We start from the raw sequence: 15,204 nt of genomic DNA on the forward strand, positions 1-15,204 counted from the left end.
CAAACCGGGATCCTTATGCCGGTCCTTGTGCTTTGCGCCACCTGCGCTTAACCCGCTGCGCTACAGCCCGACTCCCTTATTTTAAAAATTATTAGTGACTAGGTATTGATAGACAAAATTATAAGGTAGTGGCTTTAATTCTGTACCTTTCCTACCACCAGAGTTCTGCATCCCTATTCCTTCCATTGAAAACTGCGGTAGTTCTCCCAAAGTCATAGACATATGTTGACCGCCATTCCCATAACTATCTTTCTATATTTATATATATTTGCCCATTTTTTCTTCCTATAGTCCTGCCTTCTCTTCATATCCAAGTCACACCCACACCTATCACCGATTCCAAGTGTCCTTTTTCTCTCTTCTCTCTCTAGGTCCTGATGGAATTGGAGTTCAGAGCCCTCTGGTCATCTTTCCCTAACGTTTTTTCCCCTGCTAGGAGTTATGAACCAGATTCTTTACAGGGTACAGCAGGTGATTTCAATTGCTTCTTCAGTGGATTTGGACAATGGCAGGTCGATCCGTATCCCAGGCAGTTTCTATCTTTCCCTAGTCAGGTAAGGCTCTGAAGAGCTGAAGTTCCAGGACACATTGCTGAGGTCATCTGCCCATGAAGTCAGGATGGAATCATGATAGCATCTGCAACTTGGTGGCTGAAAAGCAGTAAGATATAAAGCAGGACAAAGTGATAAAAGAACAGGAGCCAAAAAGTAGGAATAGAGCAGATGACAATAGGGATCTCATGGTGGAAAGAAGCTGGGATGTCTATTTAAGGTATGTTCCTAGGGGCCTGTGATTTTTGTAGTTTTTGCTTAAACTTGATAGATAACATGGAGGTGGACAAAAATGTAGTCTAGGATGATAGTGTCAGAGTTGAGAATAGGGCTAAAAGTTGGATTAGGACAGAAGAGCTCCCAAACTTGAAAAATAATCTATGAATAAAATTAACTAATGAAATATAATATCTTATCAGTGAGATGTATAAGGTTTTTCAGATAGGACCTATAAGCACATCCCAAGGGAAACTTTGTTGAAAAGGACATATACAAATAAGTAAAACATAATAACTCAATTCTTCTAGATCATCATAAAGGGAACACTTAGTATACAGTATAAATTCTTACAAATTCTCATTTATCCATTACTGATGTATAATACTTCTGTACTCAAACTGTCCCTCCCGGTTTTCCTTCCAAAATGCCCTGATTTTTTTTTTTTTTTTTATCAGTTTTTGCTTCTTATCCTCTTTTCTATCCTTCTTATTTCTCCATTTAAGCAAGAGTTTATCTTAAGTAGGTAAGAAGTTGAAATTTGAAGCTATCTAATTCAGACTAGGTTTTAGTGGTTGAGATTTAACATATGCTGGGAGATGACATCTGTTTTTAATATTTAATCCCATAAGTAATGTTTACCAGTAGTACTAGATCCCATGAGAAATCACTGGAAAGTAACTTCTAGAGTTTCCATTTAGTCATGTTCTATAGTAGAGAAGCATGAGATTTCTAAAGTAGTTAATCTATCGATGGTCACAAAATGGCTTCCCAGGGAAGCAGATTTTGAAAGGAAGATTAATGATCAGGGCATTTATTAGGAACTACACTTGGGCTGTGAGAGGGATTGGAAGGAAAAAGGGAAGGAAAAGTTGAGCTTCATTCATTCTTTATTACAGTGTTAACTGATTTTTTATGGGGTGTTTTGGAGCTGTTAGCCCTTTCAAGATTTCTTGAGTTGGGAAAAAGGAGCAGAATTTTCATATTTGCATACTGATATGTGAATGTTAGTTGCAATACAGGCAGACACAATTCAGCAAATAACTGTCTTTCTTTTTTCTTTCAGTTGGTTTTTATTAAGAAAATGTTATACAGGATGGTGGTTGTCTCAGAGGAACAATTCTGGGGCTGGGTGGTGGTGCACCTGGTTGAGTAGACATGTTACAGTGTACAAGGACCAAGCTTTGAGCCCCTGGTCCACACCTGCAGGGGGGAAGCTTCATAGGTAGTGAAGCAGTATTACAAGTGCCTTTCTCCTTCTCTGCCCCCCCTTCCCTCTGAATTTCTGGCTTTCTCTATCCAATTAAAAAAAATAAAAGATAGCTTTTTAAAATAAAGCCTGCATGGCAAGAGATACAATTTCATATTTCCCTCAGTGAAGTGCTAGACTCATCTATACCCACCACCAAAGTGCCCTTTGTGCAAACCATTGGACCATTTCTCTTCTACAACTCCATCCCCAGCCCCACTATCACCAGATCTTTAGATACAGGTCAGGGAGTTATACATTTAACCCTACCTTCTCCCTTGCTTTGTTTCCTGAGTTTCACATATGAGTGAGATAATCTTTTATTATTTTTTCCTTCTTATTTGCTTCCTTTAGAATGATCCCATCTAATTCCATCCATGTTGCACCAAAAGGCAAAAAATTATCTTTTATGAAAGCTGAGTAATTAATATCCCTCAGTGTGTGTGTGTGTGTGTGTGTGTGTGTGTGTAAAAGAGATAGGAGCTTTCTTAAACTAAGGCAGTAGTCAAAGAGTATTAGTGATTGACAATCATATGATCATCCCCTATTAGCATACTTAACAGATCAAGGGACAAGGCCTTCATCTCTTAAGAGGGAAGTAGACTGATCAGGGAAATAACTCACTTGTGTGGAGTGCTATTTTGCCATGTGTGTGACCCAGTTTTTAGCCAGATCCCCACCACACTGAAAGAAGTTTCAGTGCTGTAGTCTCTTCCAGTTTCTCTCTGCCTAGCTACCTCTGTCTCTATCTAGAAGAAGGAGAAGGAGGAGGAGGAGGAGGAGGAGGAGGAGGAGGAGGAGGAGGAGGAGAAAATGTGTCAGTTCATCCACCAAGTATATTGTGATGTTCCAAGAATATGCTACCAGTTATAAGAACTCTCATTAGAGGCCTATCATGGGCCCCTCAAATTATATCAAGTTTTATTTCTATTCATGAAGGAAATTATAGAAAAGTTTATTCCTGCTGTCACAGTTCAAGTGTAAGAGAAGTTTTGAATTCAGGAAGTTAACAAGATAAGTACACAAATAAATATGAGCAAGGTCTAAAATAGATGGTCAATGCCATGTTATGCTCCTACTCATTTGTTACTTCGAATTGTCTCTGTGGGACTATGTGAAATCTTGGTAGAGCTTAGGGAAAACTCCCCCCATCCTTGAATGTAGGTCTGGAAAAGATACCCCCTTGTTAGCCTCTCTCACAGAGATGAGCAAAGGGGAAAAATTCTCCCAGACTCAGTTTCCCCTTATTAGACTCTCAAGCCCACAGAGATCTCACAGTTTCTCCCTGATAGCAGCAGGCCATATGGCTGCCTGCTTTAAGGTTCATTCAAAGTTCACATAGTCACCCAGAGTTCACATAACCACCTCACTTTTGATCACAAAGGAGAACATATCCATCAAACACCTCCTCGACACCAGGCAGTAACCTCAAAACACTGTTTCCTTATGTTTTTTGATATCTTCGATTTACATCAAGCCTTATTTCTCTTCTCTCTATCTCTGCTGGTTTAACCCCTATGCTTCTCTCAAATGCCTTTAGATAACCTGTTTGCATCATGGAGAATAATTTTCTTGACCTTTATGTATCACATCAATTCTTGTCATACCAGTCCCCTACCATAGGGGCAAGCTGACCTTTAATAAACCTATAATTTCTGATGTATTTGAAAAATGTTCTTTGTTTTAATCCCTATATAAACCCAAGCCCACCCCCAAATAAATGAGTGTGTTCACATCAGAGTCCTCCCTGAGTCTCTTTATCACGCAGTCTCTTGAGCTAGTGATAGAGCTTTGGCAAGCTTACCTTCCTGGCTGAGAGTTACCCCGCATGAGTACCAACATCTGGTGCCCAGATTGTGGGGCAAAGGTACCTGACAACTAAGAAAAAGAAAGCCTAGGCACTTCCCTGGTCGGAAATCTAGCAGGCCGGGCAGGGAACCGGGATCAGGACTCCAGTATGTCTCTACAGATGCCAAGTTTGAGATGTTGGCCTCCCAATTCCTGTAGTCTTGTGGGATCTTTACTAACACCTAGTTCCATTTCATATGGCAAATTTTCTAACATTTACAGATACGAGGTACAGGCTAGGGCCCAGGATACTCTGATACATGTGAACATAAATACATAAGCAAGGGGGAGATTATATACTTCAATGTAAAAGTATTTAATAGCCCTCTATGATTAGGCTTAGATTTAATAAGCCTGGTATTCAAGTAGAATGACCTAAAGAAGGTATCATAAATTCTCTAATCATATGTTTATTACTTCAGTGTGAATACCCTCCTCTCCTGCCTCTTCCTGCAATTCCGTCAATTAGTCTATCTACTCAATTAATTTTACAAAAGAAAGGAATGAAGATATATTTTTTCATCTTTTTAAAATCTCTTTTGACAAAGCATCAGCATTTTTCTTATCTCTTGATAAGCTACACAACTGGTCAAAAGAACAGACATTCCAAGCTGAGAACAAATGCTTTTTAATATCTGTTGAATTGTCAGATGAGTAACTAAATGCTGTTGTTACATTGTTTATAGTCAACTTTTATTTTTTGAGAATTAAAACTTATTTTACTAAGTGTGATTTAAATGATAACATTTGAGAGAATACACACACTTAATATGATCAAATACTACACTGACTTTGAGGTGAAGTTCTGAGAAGGAGGGGGTAACAATGGACCATATAGTTAGGGATAGTGTTGAGCCCCTTTGGAAGACTGTACAGATAATCCTTAAGTAAAAAATGGAATTACCTTATGATCCAACAATACGATTGTTGAGCTTTTATCCAACAGCCACTCAAACACTAATTCGAAGGGACATATGCATCAGTGTGTTCATAGCTGCATTATTCAAAATAGTCAGAGTCATCTATTGACGGGCATTTAGGCCCATCAATAGATGACTGGCTAAAGAAGTTATAGGATATATATTCCATGGGATATTACTCTGCTATCAAAATATATTGTGTCCTTTGGGACAAAATGGATGAAACTGGAGGTGATTATGCTTAGCAAAATAAATAGATGAAAGACAACTACCAGATGGTTTCATTCATATGTGAAATCCAGAGAACTGAAACAAGTGAACTTGCAAAACATACAAACACACCGTCACATTCATTCATATGTGAAATCCAGAGAACTGAAACAAGTGAGCTTGTAAAACATACAAACACACTGCCACATTCATTCATATGTGAAATCCAGAGAACTGAAACAAGTGAACTTGCAAAACTTACAAACACACAGTCACACACACACACAACAAAAACAAGTGAACTATTTCCAAGGCTTGTGAGAACTATGATGGCTATCTTTGGTTAGGTGAGAGGTTGGAAAAAGATACAAGTTATACACCTGACAAGGTTATTATATCCAAAACACATAAATAACTCACATAATTCTGCAACAAAATTAAATAAATCAACTAGGAAATAAAGATATGAGTAACTAAGGAAAAAAATCTTAGTTGAATAAAATGCAAGAATATCTTACCTACATCAAGTTTGGTCCCCTGCATTACATATGTCAGAGCAATGTTATAATGTCTCTCTTTAAATAAACAAATAAAATGTTATAAAAAGGAAAAAGGTTATAATTTGTATCTCCACAGATGAGATATAGCTGGTCACTAGGCACATTAAATTATATTTAATTTTCCTTTTTTGGCAAATACAAGTTAAAAAATTAATATACAAGAAGTATGTTAATGAAGTATCTCACATGTTTGAGAAAGGCTGTCCTCCAAAAGACAAGTGCACATGTTGGAGGGGATATAAAGGAAGGGTATACTTGTATACTGTTTGTGGGAATATTGATGAGTACAATTATTATGCAAAAACAGTTCATGGATTCCTCAAAAATCAACAACATAAATTTTATATGATCCAGTTATTCCATGAAGTAATTATAAAACTTTTACCCAAAAAATACCAAGCACTAATTTGAAGGGATATATACATTTCTATATCCATTGTAGCATTATCATAGTAGGCAAGAATTAGAAACAAACTCAGTGTCCATTTTTCTAGTCCCAATAGAACGATACTTAAAGAATGATTTTGTATAATTTCTAGAACGGCAAGACTAAACTGATAGTTTAAAGAAGCATGCATAGGTGTTAGAAGTACAAATCCACCTAAGAATGATGACCCCCTACTTGGATTAGGGCAGAGACTTAGATACCCTCCTCAGCTATTTCCTATTATACTTCTCCCACTCACTCCCAAGCTACTCTTATCAAAGCAAGGATTGCAAAAGCTGAAAAAGGGCAAGAGACTGGCATACTTTAATGATGACTCTTTAGTCACTCTCAGGCCACCTCATCCCTACTTGGGGAGTCCTGAGATTCCCAAACAGATATGATGGGCCTAGACCTCAAATAAATCCCTCTCTCCATTGTTACCAGTCATCTCTATCAGGAACAACACAATAGATCCATTTGTGGGCCCCTATAGGACATTCCTCTCAACTTCTTGGATCAACAACATACTCTACGCTACACCTGAGGAAGATGGGTCCTGATATTGAGACAACTTGGAATGTTCCTAATGATGACCACATAATGTGAGCTCAGATCTACAGGGATGCAGAGGTCACTAGGCTGCTAAGTTGAATATGGGCCCCAGATCAGATCAGATTGATGGGGTTTACAGTCAACACTATTTATACACCTTTTCCATATTGGGGAGCTACTCTTTTCCCTGATCCAGTTTTCTGTTCCTTTTCCAGACATGACATCATCTCCCTAGACAATAACTTGGATCGATCTGCATATCAGATTTCAGGCTCAGGGGGAAAAGAAAAAAAAGCTAGTATAGCCACATGCCCTTTGGAATATAACTAAAATATAGCTAGCTGTCTACAAAATGGAGACCCCCCTCCCCAACTCTTCATCTGTACTACTCCAGCATTAGATTTATGATTAGTCAACAACTTGTTTGGCTTTATATATTAACTCTCTTTTCAGTCACCAGGTTCCAGATGCTAGCATGATGCCAACCAGACTTCCCTGGACAGACAATGTGTCCTGGAACTCTGAGTCCCCAGAGCCCTGCCCCATTAGGGAAAGAGAAAGACAGGCTGGGAGTATGGATCCACCTGTCAACGTCCATATTCAGTGGGGAAGCAATTACAGAAGCCAGACCTTCCACCTTCTGCATCCCATAATGACTCTGGGTCCATACTCCCAGAGGGTTAAAGAATATGAAAGCTATCAGGGGAGGGAATCATATATGGATTTCTGGTGGTGGGAATTGTGTGGAGTTATACCCCTCTTATCCTATGGTTTTGGCAGTATTTCTTTTTTATAAATAAAATTTTTAAAAATGAAAGAATATAAAAGTTAATTTAAAAGATAATATATAGAAGGGAAGTATAAAAGCAAATGATACTTTTTTTTTCAAATACTAGAAAATAGAAGCAGATTATGTAGTTTCTGTTACCAACATTTTATTATATATCATTATCATTTCTCTTTTTTCTTTCTATTTTTATTTGACAGGACAGATAGAAACTGAGATGGGTGGGGAGATAAAGAGGGAGAGATAAAGATAGACACCTGGAGACTTGCTTCATTGCTCTTGAAGCGTCCTCCTGAAGGTGGGGAGCAGGGGCTCGAACCCGGATACTTATGCATGATGATATGTGTGCTTAGCCACACATGCCATAACTCAATCCCCAATTCTCATTTCTTTATATGTGGCTGTGCTTTCTATTTTGGGGTTACCTGCAGTCAATCTCCACCTGAAAATGTTATATGCAAGTTCTTCTGAGCAAGAGAGTAAACGCACTTATGCAATTTTTGACACAGTCTATCATTATAATTCTATTTTATTATTGCTGTTAATCTCTTTCTGTGTTCCTGGCATCCCACCCACTTAACTTATCACGTTTCCGTCTTTCACAATCCAAGGTATCAGGATTTGTTACAAAATCAATATGAGTATAGTAATTGCCTGGGCACTCTGGTTACCATTTCTTGATAAGCCATCACATGTCCTTATCCAGCTCCAGTTATCTTTGGGACTGTTCATAGGCCACATATCCATGATTTTTCAGTGTGGAAGTGCCAAACTCTCTTCTTCTTCTCCTTCTTCTTCTTCTTCTTCTTCTTCTTCTTCTTCTTCTTCTTCTTCTTCTTCTTCTTCTTCTTCTTCTTCTTCTTCTTCTTCTTCTTCTTCTTCTTCTTCTTCTTCTTCGCGTTTGCCCTTCTTCCGTAGCCAGTCAACAGCGTCAGGTTGAGCCTGATGTAAAGTTTCGAGACCTCCTTTAAATCCGGAGAGGTGGCAGTCGTTGACTATGTGGGTCATAGTCTGTCTGTAGCCGCAGGGGCAGTTTGGGTGGTCTCTGGCTCCCCAGCGATGGAACATAGTGACGTACCAGCCATGGCCAAACTCTCTTAATTATAATAACTAAATCTCCACCCTCAACTGAATACAAAACACATGTAACAAGTAAAAATTAATGGCTAAGAGTGGACACCAGACCTTCTTACAGATACAGAACTCCCCCTAACTCAATTTATACTTATAACCTTATAAAATCAAAACCTCACTATAAGTCAGAAAGCCTCATTTTGTTCCCATGGACTATATTTCTCTTGGCTTGTTGAATTCAATGAACTCCTTTCTGTATATAGCTTAAACTCATGTAATTTTTTTCCATTAACATGTACAACAGATAAGGACGCTGGACTGTTACATAAATAATATAACTTTAGAGACTTGTATAAGGGTCTGTGAAGGGAGCAAAAATGATTACAGGTGCTTACTGGCCCATTTTGGTTTACACTTTTGCTTTTCACATCTCAGTTTCAAAAGTTTACTAGACAGTCAGATCTTTGGGAGAGAAATGACAATCTAATGCCCTATAAGAAATTATGATGTTCATCATAAAGTTATAAAATATCAACTGTATTACCATTGTTCTTAATAAATTCTTGCAGGCTGGCAAAAGTTCTAAAAGTGATGATGTGCCTTATTGGCCATGATTGTGACCAAGGTTTGAGTCTGACTCCCATAGTATTGGAATTGTTGTGATATTGTTCCCTTTCTGTCTCTCTTTTTCTATTTGAAAAAAAAAAGTCAGTTCAGAACAGTGAAGCACTAGGAACAACAAAGAAATGGTCACATCATTTCCATCAGCATATTCTATTGTATCAAAGTTAACATCAAACTTGAATATCTCTACTTTTTCCATTTTAATTACTATCAGCCCAGTTCCAGCTCACTCCCACCTATTTCTCATGCCAACATCTTCTGGTTAGTATCCTTAAAAAAAGAGTTTTATTATCTTTATTTATTGGATAGAGACAACCAGAAATCAGGAGGAAAGGGGTGATAGAGAGTGAGATAGACAGAGACACCTCCAACACTGCTTCACAAGTCACAAAACTTTCCCTTTGCAGGTGAGGACAAGGGGCTCAAACCTGGGTCCTTGTGCACTGTAATTCATGCACTCAACCAGGTACATCACCACATGGCCTCAACTGGTTAGTTTCTCGTTTCCAGTTTGGCTCTTGTTCTCCTGTCATGCTTTTTTTTTTTTTTTCCATAAGAAAAATAGAACAATTTCCTTATGATATTCCTAGGATGAAAAACATTTTTTTATATGACAGTCTGTCCCTTGCTCATTTTTCTAGTTACCTTTAATGTTTCCAGTTGGGCTGGTGATCTGTTTCATCGTGGTCTTAAGATAGTCTGTTCCTGGAAACTGAAATGTTCTGTTTCTCTACAGATTTTAGCTTTTCACAGGCTCCCCTAAACCTTTACTCTACTAATTTCACATCACCAGTCTCTTTCCATATTGATTTTTATGGTGACATTTTATCTCATTTCCCACACGATGCTGACAGAAGCTATATAATGAGTACATGGGGGCTCATTAAACTATTCCTTCTACTTTGGGGCATATTTGAAATTTACCATAGTGAATAATTCCTAAAAATCTTTTTACACTAGAAATATATATATATAAAAGCTATTGCTTACAATAACACTAGTTTTTAACTTATGTATTTAAATTTTTTCACTATGAATGTTTATATTTTTATTTAGTAACCACATAAGAGCTGTAATGTGCCTTTGTTTTAAAATTCTGTACATGATGTTGTCTTCAAAAACGTGAATTTTTAAAAAAATCAGTTAACTTGAAGAAATCTCTGAGTATAACTATTCTCACACTGATATTTGTTAGTGGGTGTTTAAAAACAGCATAGTTATTCAGTCTAAAGAACCCTGAACAAGGTAAAAATTGGAACTGGGTTTGAAAATGTGAACTCTTTATTTTTTTTTCTCCAAATAGTTCATTCTAAGAATTGCATTCCAAAGTGAAGAGATAAAAGAAGAACCAATAAATAGTGGAAACCACCAACAGTAAAATCACAGATAGGCTAGTTAGAGTCACATGACTATAATGTCGGTAGCAGAAATTGCATGATCATAGTATCTATCCCCTGAAATTTTGAAAATGTAACTCTAATTTTGTCTTTTTTTTTTTACTGAACTATTTAACCTTTTCTTTTTTTTTTTTTTTTTAACTGATATAACAAAAGGGGTAAATTTCTACATTTCTATTTCAAATTTTAAGTCCTATGATTTCAGAATTTGGAAGACCAAAATATAAAAAGGCCCCATTAACAACAATTTTTATTTATTTATTATTTTTTTAAAAGAAGCAAGAACTCCACAGAAAACATTTCCAATTCATTCCTGTGGTCATAATTCATCAGTGGTCCTCAGACCATGTGAATTAACAAAACTGAGCGCAGGAACAACTGCATAGCCCTTCTTCTTCTAGCGTTTGCCCTTCTTCTGTAGCCAGTCAACAGTGTCAGGTTGAGCCTGATGTAAAGTTTCGAGACCTCCTTTGAATCTGGAGAGGTGGCAGTCGTTGACTATGTGGGTCATAGTCTGTCTGGAGCCACAGGGGCAGTTCGGGTCGTCTCTGGCTCCCCAGCGATGGAGCTGCATAGCCCTCAGAAGACTTGCCACGCTGACTCTTCTGGCTTTGACTGACATAGTACTGTTCATCAGTATTGAAGGCACAAGAGTGAGGAAATTTTTTTGCCAGTTATCCTGGTGTGGGGTGTAGTGCTCCTTTGGGTTTGCATTCTTCGAGAAACAGTTAACGTGCTCTTTCACATGCTAATTTAGCTACATGCTCTGAGGCTTGACTTGTGAAGATCTGCTGCTTCAAATAGACTGCTGTTTCAAATAGACTTTCCAAAAGTTCAGCTGCAGGAAACTAACTGGAGACTGGCACTGGGCACTGGGCAACAGATGTACCAACAAGAAAGATGATGATAACCAGGGCTATCAGGAGCCAGCTTCCCACCTTTGGAAAACACAAAGACAATGCAGTCACATTTTTACAAGAAACTGAAAAAGTCTCAAAACTTGAACTTTCTCCAAGTATGATGATGAACAAGCAACAGTTATAGGTTTTAATCCCTTAAGAGAAAGGAGTGGCAGTGTTCTGTGGAACCTTAGGCACAATTCCTTGCTGAACAAATCAGTAATATTCCCAAGCATGCTAGACATCCTGGAATAGATCTTTAGTTCAGTCTTTTAAAACTCCACATTGCAGGGGTGAGGGGTGGCAGGCGATAGCGCAGTGGGTTAAGCACACGTAGCACACAGGGCAAGGACTGGCATAAGGATCCCAGTTTGAGCCCCCAGCTCCCCACCTGTAAGGGGTGGGGTTGTTTCACAAGCGGTGAAATAGTTCTGCAGATGTCCAACTTTCTTTCCCCCTCTGTCTTCCCCTCCTCTTTCAATTTCTTTGTCCTATACAACAACAATAGCAATGACAACAATAATAATAACAAGGGCAACAAAAATTGGGAAAAATGGCCTCCAGGAGCAATGGATTTGTAGTGCAGGCACCAAGCCCCAGCAATAATCCTGGTGGCAAAAAACAAAAACAAAATAAAACAGAAACTCCACATGTAGAATTTTTGAAAACCCAATAAAGCAGTTATTTGAAAAACAAAACACCTCTGATTTTTAAAAACCACAAAAATGTGGGTTGGTAACTTTAGATCCAGACAAACCCATTTTATTGCAAAAATAATGAAAAAAAAATTCTTCCGCCTCCTGACTGAACAACTTGCCTTGACTCAGTGTATTCTTTCTAAATTGTGGTTAAGAGACATAAGAGAGGGGCCTGGCAGTAGCACACCTGGTTAAGCACACATTCATTACAGTGTACAAGGTCCTGGGCTCCCCTCTGCAGGGGGAAAGCTTCATGAGTGGTGAAGCAGGGCTGCAGGGGTCTTTGTTTCTCTCCATCTCTTATCTTCCCTGCCATCTCAATTTCTCTGTCTCTATCCAATAATAAATAAATGAATAAAATGTTTTTTAAAAGAGACATAAGAGAATCATGTAAGAGGCAAAGTGCCTAATACAGAGAAGATATCATATTCTATTAGATATGTCTATTCATTCTTTCAAATTTAAATAAGACTTTCTGATGCTAAAAAGTAGGTAGCCTTTTAGCGTGTCTTCTCAAGTCAGTTATTTGTCTGGAAAGATCACTGGCTGTCCAGCAAATGCCTGCCCTCTCTGTCCCTCTCAGCAGCCTCCAACACCAGTGCCTGACCTGTGAATGGGCTCTGAGCTCTTTTGGGAGGTCCTGCTCATCTTGCACATTGGCCTTCTGGCAAGGCACGACGGGCAGCTGTTCTATACAGGTGCCATATTCTTCTGTGACATTTGTGTAGAGTTTGGAGCACAGATGCTGTGCAAGGAAGATACTCCCACTGCTGGCACACTCATAAAAGGTGCCCCCAAGCAATGCCACAAACACCCAGATGAATGGTGCAAGTGCGGTGGTGCAACTAAGCAGCCAGCAAACTTGACTTTTTTGCTGGCATGTGCTGCAGCTGGTGGGGCAGCCTACTTCACAGCAGTGGGCGGGTCAGCAGGTGCCAGGTGCCTGCTCTCACCAAGTAGCCCAGGATGAAGAGAATCAGCGAAGGCACGAAGAGGAAAAAGTTCCAGGTGGAGCTGCAGGGACGCTGGAATATTACCTTAGAGAATAAATTCTCACTGCCTGCGGTTAGGAGAGTCACCAAGCCATAGCCCAGAGTATAACAGTACTTGAACTATAGATCCAGCACTGCTCGAAACTTTTCCATGGTCTTCTCAATCCAGCTTGACATGACCAGATTCAGATGATCTGGCCTTTCACTGCCTTGCTGGGATGCATTGGATCGACCTTCTCGTGGTGCATCCCGTAAGTACCCATTTATTGGGGAAACTGACGATCCTTCCTAGCCAACTGAATCCACATGGATCCCAGTCACTTTCAAAGCCAGCAACAAGCAGACATCAGGCTCAACCTGACGCTGTTGACTGGCTACGGAAGAAGGGCAAACGCTAGAAGAAGAAGAACTGCCTTGCTCCTGGAATAATTTAGGTAGGCTGACTCTTAATGCTTTTCTGCTTTTTCTAAACCCTGACTGCCATCAGGAAAGAAGACTTCTCAGACTTTGGGCAGATTTTACTTTCTTATTTCATCCAAATTGGCTTTGAGAAACAGACTCATGCACACACACACCCTATTCCCAAGAGCCATTCTCCTTCTGTAAGGCAAATTGACCTTCTCCGCCCCTAATTCAGAAACAGATAAACCCTGCCCCATGGTCATCTTTGTTTCTACCAAAGTTTTTCTTTATGCCACTTTTCTCTTTATTATCATTATTACTATTTTATTTGATAGGACAGAGAGTGGAGGGGAGGTGGAGAGGGAGAGAGAAAGACAACTGAAGCTCTGTTTCACTGCTCCTAAAGGGTCCTTCCTGCAGGAGGGGAGGCAGGGTTTAACCTGTAATGTGCACTCAACAAGCTGTACCACTGCCTAACCCCTCCACCTGCTTCTTAAGGAACCAGAGAACTGTCCCAGCCATTCCTTATTAAATGTAGTAATCCAATGGGAAGCACACATTTTTCCCTGCAGAAAAATTAAAACAAACAATAACAACAACAACAACAACAAAAACCCCACCAGGTTCTCCTATATTGTAGCCACTCTAGTTATGAAGTCAGCTCCTAGCAAGGCCGCGTCTGTGGTTCATAATTGTGAAGGACATCACATCTAGTGGAACTGTCATCTTTGTAACCCTGCCTTTTAGTTTTTTGTTTGTTTGTTTGTTTGTTTTCCTTCCCTGGGAATACTTCCAGACAATTATCTCCTACTGCCGAACTTTTACTTCATCCCCAACCATACCATACTCCTCTGAGGAAATGTTTCTACCTTCATATTTTTCTTGTACCACAATAAAAAAACACCTTACTAACATGCATAATCTTTGCTTTTTACATATACATCTTTCTTAACTGGAGCTTAAATAAATACAAACTTCTGGGGCCTGCAGCTATCCACCGTGGGAAGGCTGTTTTGAAATTGGTGCTGTTCAGAATAAGATACACACACACACACACACACACACACACACACACACACACACACGAAAAATATGGACCTGGAACAGTGAAATTATGTGTGTGAGTTGCCTGGAATACAAAAAATGTACCCTGCTGTTGCTGAGGAGTTATTCTGATACAGTCTCCGCCCCCAGGTTTTACTACGCCCTGCGAAATCCTAGCAGTGCCCCCTTCAACCAATCCTGGCCCTACACGTCACCCCTGGTTGTCGCCCAATAAAAAGCCCCCTCACCCCCCCCCCCTGGGCTCTCAGCTCTCCCTCTCTGAGATCTCGCCCCCTGCTCTCCCCCGTGGTCAGGTAGTGGGGATGGCCATTGCCGGCTGGCCCCACGTGGTCTGAACCAAATCCCCCCATCCTATAATAAAGATTTGTGTACCCCTTTGCTCTGGATGTCCACTCTCTTCTCCACGGTGCAGCCCGACACCAGACCGCCACAACAACACCCTACTATACTATTCTGTGATAGTTAAGTCGTTTCCTATGTCCCTCAAAACATGACTATACTGAATGTTGTGGATTTGCCTTTTAGATTGAGAAAATTTCTTCTCTACTTCTGTTATTGAGGGCATAGCCATTTTACACACATTCTCTTTCATAGTGATTTTTTAATCATAAGAAGATATTGAACATTGTCAAATATGTTATATTCATCTGTTGAAATGTTCATGTAATTTTTTTGTCTTTTTTATGTTATGGATCATAATAATTTACATGTATACGTTGAACCAAACTTGCAT

The 15,204-nt window shown here is 39.4% G+C and overlaps 1 pseudogene; it reads right to left on the reverse strand.

Annotated features, from left to right (window-relative positions):
* Positions 1–11,172: 11,172 nt before the first annotated feature.
* LOC107522393 (calcium homeostasis modulator protein 6-like) lies at positions 11,173–13,157 on the reverse strand (annotated as a pseudogene).
* Between the last annotated feature and the right edge of the window lie 2,047 nt (positions 13,158–15,204).

The sequence above is a fragment of the Erinaceus europaeus genome, chromosome 4 (genome assembly GCF_950295315.1).
Source record: "Erinaceus europaeus chromosome 4, mEriEur2.1, whole genome shotgun sequence".
Classification (NCBI taxonomy): Eukaryota; Metazoa; Chordata; class Mammalia; order Eulipotyphla; family Erinaceidae; genus Erinaceus; species Erinaceus europaeus.